Here is a 9,458-nt window from a genome sequence, read left to right as displayed (position 1 = left end):
TTCCCTCTGGGGCACCTGGCATTGGCCACTGTTGGAAGACAGAATACTGGGATAGATGGACCTTTGGTCTGACCCAGTATGGCCGTTCTTATGTTCACGCTTTGAGTTACAAGGGGAAAAGCATTTGGTCAACTTATCCTAGTCTATCGCAGGCATCTGCCTAGCAGCAAAACTATTCTGAATGGAAGTCTTTGTTGGCCTGTTGCAAGTCACAGTTGAAGTGCATTAGCGGAGCTGTGTGGAGGAAGTGTGTACTGTATCTGCCCACAGTGCTAATGTGGCATTGCTATACCATATAAGACCACTTGTCCAGTTGCTTTGGCATTCTCCTTCTGGCAGTGTGCCATACGTAATAGCTGATGCTTTAGAGAGAGGCTAGAAACCCCTATAATATCAGTTGTGCAATGCTGTACTGGTGAGAGGGGGATTTCCTCCCTTACGCACACAGAGAAGACGCTTCTGTCCTGAAGCTTGTTATTGGATTATTCTTATTTTACAGAGCTACAGTTATAGAGCCAAAGCCTTCCTGTCTAGGCCTAGTTAGGGCTTCATCTGGTGAACAGGATATGGCTAAATACAACTTATACATCTTATTTTATTTAATGCTGTGTAGTTGTAACTGTATCGGTCCCAGGACATTAGAGAGACAAGGTTGGGGAGGTAATATCATTTATTGGAGCAACTTCTATTGGTGAGAGAGACAAGCTTTTGAGCCCAACAGAGCTCTTGCTGCAAAATGCAAGGTGGAACAGATTGTTTAGCATAAGTAATTAGCACATATTGTAAAGGACCATTCAAGGTAGACTGGCCAGTTAACACCTCTGCAGTCATAGGACCAAAAGACAGGGTTAGTGAGTTACAGATTGTTGTAATCAGCCATAAATCCAGTGTGTCTGTTCAGTCCGTGATTATTAGTGTCTAGCAAAGTTATGAATTTAAGCTCCCAGGCTCATCTTTTGAAAATGTTGTGCAGGTTTCCTTTGAGGATAGGTCAGATACAGAGTGATCGCTTTGTGGAGAATGTGTTTAGCCACAGGTGATATGGTGTGTTTTGCTCAGCTACCCTAGAGAGTTTACAGCGGTGGAGCTGCAGCGATGCAGCTTCTAATTTAACCGCTCTCCCGTTGGCTTAACTATTCCATCCGTCCCCCTTCCCAGCCCCCACAGCATAGCATTGTCCTCCCCAATGCTTAGGTCAATGTAACTTACGTCACTTAAGGGGGTGGCTTTTTCACACTCCTGAGTTATACTGAGTTATACTGCATATATACAGTATACTGAGTTATACTGCAATAAGTGCTTGTGTAGACATAGTCTTTGTCTTTTCTCATTTTCCTGTGTGAATTCATTCTAGGGTGTAGTACTAGATTGTCTAATTTCACCCACATAGTTGTTATTGGGGTGTTTAGTGCACTGGATGAGATACACCACATGTGGTGACAGGCATGTATAGGATCTTGAAAGGTGTGTTATGGGGGAGTGTTGATCATCGTAGCGGTGGAGATATGTCTACAAGTTTCACATCTGTTATTCTGGCAGGGTCTGGTGCTGCTTTGAGTTGTGTCCTGGTCTGTGGGGAGCTTGCTTCTGATGATGAGCTTGGAGAGGTTGGGGGGTTGTTTGAAGGCCAGAAGTGGGGGTTCAAGAAAGATTTATTTCAGGATGGAGTTCCCATTGAGTATGGGTTGTATTTGTTTGATGATACCCTGTATGGGTTCCAATGTAGGGTGGTAGGTAACAACTAAGGGTGTGTAGTTGGAGGGGGGTTTATTTCTGTACTGAAGCAGGTTCTCTTGGTGTATTTTGGTGGACCACTCCACGATGCGATCTACTTCTCCGGTAGAGTGTCCTTGTTTGGTGAAGGTGGTTTTAAGTGTGTTAAAGTGTGTATCCCAGACTTTCTCCTCAGAGCATATTATGTGGTATCTGAGTGTCTGGCTGTAAATAACAGATTTCTTGGTGTGTTTGGAGTGGTTACGGGATCTGTGAAGATAGGTGTGGTGATGCGTGGGTTTCTTGTACATGGTTGTCTGTAGTTTTCCATTGTTGAAGCTGATTGTGGTGTCCAGAAAGCTTATGCTAGTGTGGGAGTGTTCTAGAGAAAGTTGGATGGATGGATGGTGGTTGTCGAAGGTGTGGTGGAAATCTATGAGGGAGTTTAAGCTGGCTGTCCAGGGGATGAAAATATAGCTGAGATATATCAATGGTATCATTGGTTTTGTGGTCTATTTATCCAGAAATTCTTCTTCCAGATGGCCCTTGAAGAGATTGGCATATTTGGGAGCCATCCTAGTACCCATGGCTATTCTTGTGGTTTGGACAATGTGTTTGTTGTTGAATGTAAAAATTGAATGTAAAAAAATTGAAAGTAAAATTGTTATGGGTGATGATGAAATGGATGAGTTTGGCAATGTGTTTGGGGTGGATAACTGAGGGTTATCGCATCATGGAATGGACCACCCAAACACCCTGAGTGGTATGTCTATTTTATTTGTCATAGTGTTTCTTTTCTAGTAGTGATTTTTCCACATGTTGATTAGCCTATGTAGATAAAGTAGCATTTTCTCTTATTCAAAATGTACTGTTCTTTAACTTCTTTGAGTGTCTACTTGTAATGAGACAAGTAAAGTGACACTAGATCAGCTCCATATGCCATTCTCTCACAGTTTCATATACCTTCATTGTATCCCCTCTAAGGCCCAGAGCCTGCCTGTGGTTAACTTTCCCATGATGAGAGTTAAGTATGTGCATGTTTACAGGATTAGGGCCTAATTTTTCTTCTTCCCAGTCTGCAAGAATCAGGATTATTTAATCTCATAAGTAAATTCCACATTGCCTTTAACCCTTCTTCTAATTCTGTTCGATCTCCACCTTATTGTAAAATGAGAACAAATTGGACCAAGTACTGCAGTTTGTGCCCTGTTTGTTTATCATTATTACACTGGGTAACTACCAGATGGACAAAGTGTTCAGTAAAAGCTACATAATTGATTCAGTTTGTGGGGCAAATAGAAATGGTTTTCAGTCTTTAAAATATCAGTTTAGAATATTTTATTGTTTAAAGTAATAATGTTATTGACATGAAAAGACAGTAAGAAGGAAGCTATAACCTGTGGTTATATGTTTATGGTAACCTAGAGCTAAATATTTATAGCAATTTACTGCCAAGTTAGATTGTTTAATCAATTACATCAGCTACAAAAAGGACCATCAGAAATTGACATTCTGAGCCAAACACATCCCTAGTGTAACACCAATGATGTTGCATGAAAGATAAATTTGGCTCTCTGGCTTATGACATGAATTAGGTCTGGTCTACACTGGCCGGGGGGGCGGTGTCGATCTAAATTAAGTAACTTCAGCTGGGTGAATAACGTACCTGAAATCAACGTACTTAGATCTACGTACGGAGGTGTCTTCACTGCAGTAAGTCGACAGCTGATGCTCTCCCATCGACGCTGCTTGCGCCTCTCGCCCTGGTGGAGTACTGGAGTTGACGGGAGAGCACTCAGCGGTCGATTTATTGTGTCTAGACTAGATGCAATGAATCGATTACATCAATCCAGCGGGTAATGTAGACAAACCCTCAGTCATATAGGTCTAAAACCAAACACAATCTCTTCAATTTCCCTAGATTATGTATGCAGTGAGCAATTAATATAAATACCTTTGCTCCAGCATCACATACGCTGCAAGTTTTGGTGTAAGCATGTTGCTTCAGACATAGGAACATATACTTGCCAAAATGGGAGGAGACTTTTGCACACAGCTCTTGTAGTCTATAATCCCAACTCAGCAAGACATTTAAGTATGTGCTTAAGTTCACCACTATTCAGCAAAGCTCTTAAGTATATGCTTAATCTTTAGCTGGTGCTTCAGTGCTTTGCTGGATAGACATGGACAGATTGGGGCCTTTAATAGGAGAATACCCCCTGCAATGTTTAGAAACTGTTGAGATTTCTAGCTTGTAGACTAGCATACAGCTCTCTAATTATATGTTTCCTAGAGCTTCATCCAACACAGTCTTTGCACTCATGACAACTCATGTCAGATATGGGAAAATTGCTATTGGATGATTTAAGAAAAAAAGCAGAGAAATGGGGATCCATCATTATAGGAACAGACTGTAAGTGTCCATTTTTATTTGTGAATGGCTGCATATTGCTATCAATGGTCCTTGGTAGTTGGATTTATTTCACCACCGTCATGTTAAATGGTTTCTTTTTTGTGGATGATGACACCTGAAGTGTCAGAGATCACCTCTCTTGGGTGACCTTTTCAGTGAAGAATGCTTCTGGAATATTGCAAGAAATCAAATAAACTCTACACGATAGGAATGGTTTAAAAGTACTCAGCTGCTGTGTAAGAAGATGGCTGCTCAATCCAGTTAAAATCCTATGAGGCGCAGTCTAACAGCACTGTGATATGCCTTAAGTTGTGCAGGGATCCGGCCGTTTCTTTTCTCGATGCACCGAGCTGGCTCTGTAAAGTGACTTCCTGTTCTAGCCATTGCATGACATTTTTCCTCTGACTCTGGAATCAGCCCAGCTGCGTCACTGACAACTACAAACAAGCTGCAGCACGTGGCAGCTTTGGAAATGAGAGCCCAGTTCTGGGCTTCCTACTGTGGATGCTGAGAGGTGGCCCTTGCTGCTTTCCCCTCCCAGCTCTGCTGTGGTCCCCAAGGAACAAAGAGGAGCCTCTGGGCAGCCAGCAAAGGGAATAGGTCTCAGCAGGCATGGAAGCCTCCAGAGAGGCTGCTGCCATTCCTGTTTTCATTGGTGTCCCAGCTCAATCACGATGAGAACGAGTAAAGATGTTGCTTCAATGCTGAAGGAAGTGACTGTCCCCTCCCTTCCCCCTCTTTTTTTCCAGCAAAGACTGAGAGGCAGCGTAGGCTGGCAGCAGGTTCCCATGACTCTGCTGTGGTTACCAGAGAGCAGAAACAGTTGCAGAGCTTTAGCTTTAACATTTAACTGGGCCCCTCCAATATTTTTAACGCACTGAATGTCAATTTAAGGTGCAGAATATCCCAAATATCAAGGCTGGAGGAAACATTCAGCACGCAAGCATATCTAAAGTTTCTGTTAGGGTGAGGATACATATGGTTAAGATATGGAGCTATGGTGGGCACTTGGCACATACATTTAATTTACCTAAAATAAATATTTGCAGCTCAGTTCTAGCATGTGTGTGAAGGGGGGGATTAATGTTTCTCAGTGTGCTTTCAGAATTCACACATTTTTAGTTTATGTATAGGAATAATCTATTGAAAATAGAATAGAATTTTGTGTAATAAATAAGAGGAGGAAAAGCTAGCCGCACCTCTGAGTCCTACTGTTAGTGTTTTGGACTGATACAGTGTGCGGAGAAATCTGTCACATCAACAGTAAAAGAGAGAGTATGCACAAATCAAGGACCTGCCTTTGCATGGAGACTGGAACAGCAGGCTGTGATCTCAATGCGAATGAACTAGAGAAGTTCTGAGCAATATTTTTTAACAAATCAAGAAGGCTTTGAAATAAGAGGCATGTGTGTAGCCAGTTGTGTTCAGTGTGTGTAACCAGTTGCAGGACAGGAACAATGTTAAGATTTTTGTGGATAGCATCCTTTGAGTTTCCTACAAATATTGTCTTGAAGGAAGCCAGCCAGGGAAAGGACCGTTAAGGTCAACCTTGCTATTGGCTTGTCTGCAAACAAAGTACAAGTTAATTCCTACAATGGTAACTTTAAAAGTCTACGAGAAATGCTTTGGCTAGAAAATGTGCCCTTTCAAGAAAAGACGAAGACTTCTCTTACCACCTCTACCCCCACTTCCTCTTCCTCTTCCTCATTGTTGTCGTCATCTCCTTTTTTCCAGTGCCAAGGTTGGGTTGGGCTAATTGGTTTCTTGGGTTAAGTAAGTACCTAGACTGCTAGCCACATAAAGTCTAGGGTTCCTTAACCTGCCTGTGTGGTATGATTATTATTAAGGCTACATTTATGTCATGGAGGTCATGGAAGTCACAGAATCCTTGACATTCTCTGCTTCAGCCCCAGGGGCTGTGGGACTTTGGAGCTGGCAGCCAGCGGGGCCCTGGCAGGGTTCCAGCGACAGGCGAAAGCAGCAACGGGGCCCCCTGCAAGGTTCCAGCGATAAGTGACAGACTCCTGAGGGGGACATCCTCAGGGTTCCAGCGATGAGCGGCAGCCTTGGAAGGGGGGAAGTGGGATGCCTCAGGGAAATATGAACTTAAATTTAAATATGAAATAAAATTTCTCTTTTTGGGAAATATGGTCACCATGCAGCTTCAAGCGGTCGTGGATGGAGGGGGAACCCCACAGCTCCTGGCCACTATGGTGGCGGGGGAAACCATGGAGCTGCAGCAACAAAAGTCACAGACAGGTTACAGCTTCTGTGAATTCTTGTTTATTGGCCACAACCTGTCTGTGACTTCTACTAAAAATAACCATGACAAAATCTTAGCCTTAATTATTATGAATAATAGTAATTAGGAGAAGTGCTTTTCAGTCTGCATCAATCAAGAAAATAAAGGTAAGGAAGCTTTGGTGATACTAGTCATTTTAAGCCATATTTGAATCGTAGAACTGGAAGGGACCTCGAGAGGTCATCTAGTCCAGTCCCCTGCACTCAGAGCAGAACAAAGTATTATCAGACCATTCCTGACAGGCATTTGTCTAACCTGCTCTTAAAAATCTCCAGTGATGAAGATTCTTCAACCTCCCTAGGCAATTTATTCCAGTGCTTAACCAACCTGACAGTTAGGACGTTTTTCCTAATGTTCAACCTAAATCTCCCTTGCTGCAATTTAAGCCCATTGCTTCTTGTCCTATCCTCAGAGGTTAAGAAGAACAATTTTTCTTCCTCTTCCTTGTAACAATCTTTTACATACTTGAAAACTGTTATGTCCCCTCTCAGTCTTCTCTTTTCCAAACTAAAGAGAGCCAATTTTTTCAATCTTCCCTCATAGGTCATGTTTTCTAGACCTTTAATCATTTTTGTCGCTCTTCTCTGGACTATCTCCAATTTTTCCACATCTTTCCTGAAACGTGGCACCCAGAACTGGACACAATACTCCAGTTGAGGCCTAATCAGTGCAGAGTAGAGCGGAAGAATTACTTCTCGTGTCTTGTTTATGGCACTCCTGCTAATACATCCCAGAACGATCTTCGCTTTTTTTGAAACAGCGTTACACTGTTGACTCATATTTAGTTTGTGGTCCACAGTGACCCCCAGATCGCTTTCTGCAGTACTCCTTCCTAGGCAGTCATTTACCATTTTATATGTGTGCAACTGATTGTTCCTTCCTAAATGGAGTACTTTGCATTTGTCCTTATTGAATTTCATCCTATTTGCTTCAGACCATTTCTTCAGTTTGTCCAGAAATCATTTTGAATTTTAATCCTATCTTCCAAAGCACTTGCAACCCCTCCCAGCTTGGTATTGTCCACAAACTTTATAAGTGTACTCTCTATGCCATTATCTAAATCATTGATGAAGATATTGAACAGAATCAGACCCAGAACCGATCTCTGTGGGACCCCACTTGTTATGCCCTTCCAGCATGACTGTGAACCACTGATAACTACTCTCTGGGAACGGTTTTCCAACCTGTTTTGTGCCCCCTTATAGTAGCTCAATCTAGGTTGCATTTCCCTAGTTTGTTTATGAGAAGGTCATGCGAGACCGTAACAAAAGCTTTACTGAAGTCAAGATACATCACATCTACCGCTTCCCCCTTATCCTGAAGGCTTGCTACCCTTTCAAAGAAAGTTATCAGGCTAGTTTGACACAATTTGTTTTTGACAAATCCATGCTGACTGTTACTTATCACCTTATTATCTTCTAGATGTTTGTAAATTGATTGCTTAATTATTTGCTCCATTATCTTTCCAGGTACAGAAGTTAAGCTGACTAGTCTGTAATTCCTAGGGTTATCCTTATTTTCCTTTTTATATATTGGCACTATATTTGCCCTTTTCCAGTCTTCTGGAATCTCTCCCATCTTCCATGACTTTTCAAAGATAATCGCTAATGGCTCAGATATCTCCTCAGTGAGCTCCTTGAGTATTCTAGGATGCATTTCATCAGGCCCTGGTGACTTGAAGACATCTAATTTTGGCCAAGTAATTTTTAACTTGTTCTTTCACTATTTTAACTTCTTCTGATCCTATCTTATTTTCACTGACATTCACTATGTTAGACGTCCAATCACCACCAGCCTTCTTGGTGAAAACTGAAACAAAGAAGTTATTAAGCACCTTTGCCATTTCCACATTTTCTGTTATTTCTCTCCCCTCATTGAGTAATGGGCCTACCCTGTCCTTGGTTTTCCTTTTGCTTCTAAAGTATTTGTAGAATATTTTCTTGTTACCCTTTATGTCTCTAGCAGTTTGATCTTGTTTTGTGCTTTGGCCTTTCTTATTTTGTCCCTACATACTTGTGTTGTTTGTTTATATTCATCCTTTGTAATTTGACCTAGTTTCCATTTTTTGTAGGACTCTCTTTTGATTTTTAGATCATTGAAGATCTTCTGGTTAAGCCAGGGTGGTCTCTTGCTACACTTCCTATCTTTCCTACAAAGTGGGATAGTTTGCTCTTGTGCCCTTAATAATGTCTCTTTGAAAAACTGCCAACTGTCTTCTATTGTTTTTCCCCTGAGACTTGCTTCTCATGCGACCTTACCTACCAACTCCCTGAGTTTGCTAAAGTCTACCTTCTTGAAATCCATTGTCTTTATTGGGCTGTTCTCCCTCCTACCATTCCTTAAAATCATGCACTCTATGCTTCTGATTTCATGATTGGCTTTTTAAAACTGAAAATATCAACTATCTTTCTGTGTTATATGTCAAATGAACTAGGAAGATGAGCAAAGCCTATACTTGTGCAAGGATCTGCACTGTATCTGGTTCCTGTGCCAGTTTTCATTAATTGCTCAGTGGCTTACCAAACTCCAGTCATATCCTCTAATGTTCCATATAAAAGACATGGAGAGAAGGCTCCAATAGTGTCAAAGATAAATGGGCAAATCTGCCATTAGGAACAGTTATCTTGACAGGGATGTTCATATTTGTGAATGAGCTCTTTAGCCCGGTTCTGGAAGCTTCTTTATCTGTTTATCCACTGAAACTTCAGGTAGTGACACATGGCTACTGGCTGGAACCACCTAAACAGGAATTCTTAATCTTGAGAGCCACAAGCCTAATGCTGCTTATACCTTGCTATGGTATAGCATTTTCCATCTCCATAGATTTTTTAGTTCTTGACATAAATAATCAACTCTATTACTACTTGATTAAAAAAACAACTAAAATTTTAAGAACATTTGTAACAAATCCACATAGAAAATACATCCTTTCTAATCTTTGAATTACCTCAGTTGTTGGAGTGATTACACTGCATCTGACCCTTTTCTGTCTCAGACAGAATAATTTATTTCTCCAGTTCATCTGATTAC

Source organism: Lepidochelys kempii, chromosome 6, assembly GCF_965140285.1.
Source record: "Lepidochelys kempii isolate rLepKem1 chromosome 6, rLepKem1.hap1, whole genome shotgun sequence".
NCBI classification, from domain to species: Eukaryota; Metazoa; Chordata; order Testudines; family Cheloniidae; genus Lepidochelys; species Lepidochelys kempii.
Note: the sequence above shows the minus strand (reverse complement) of the source record.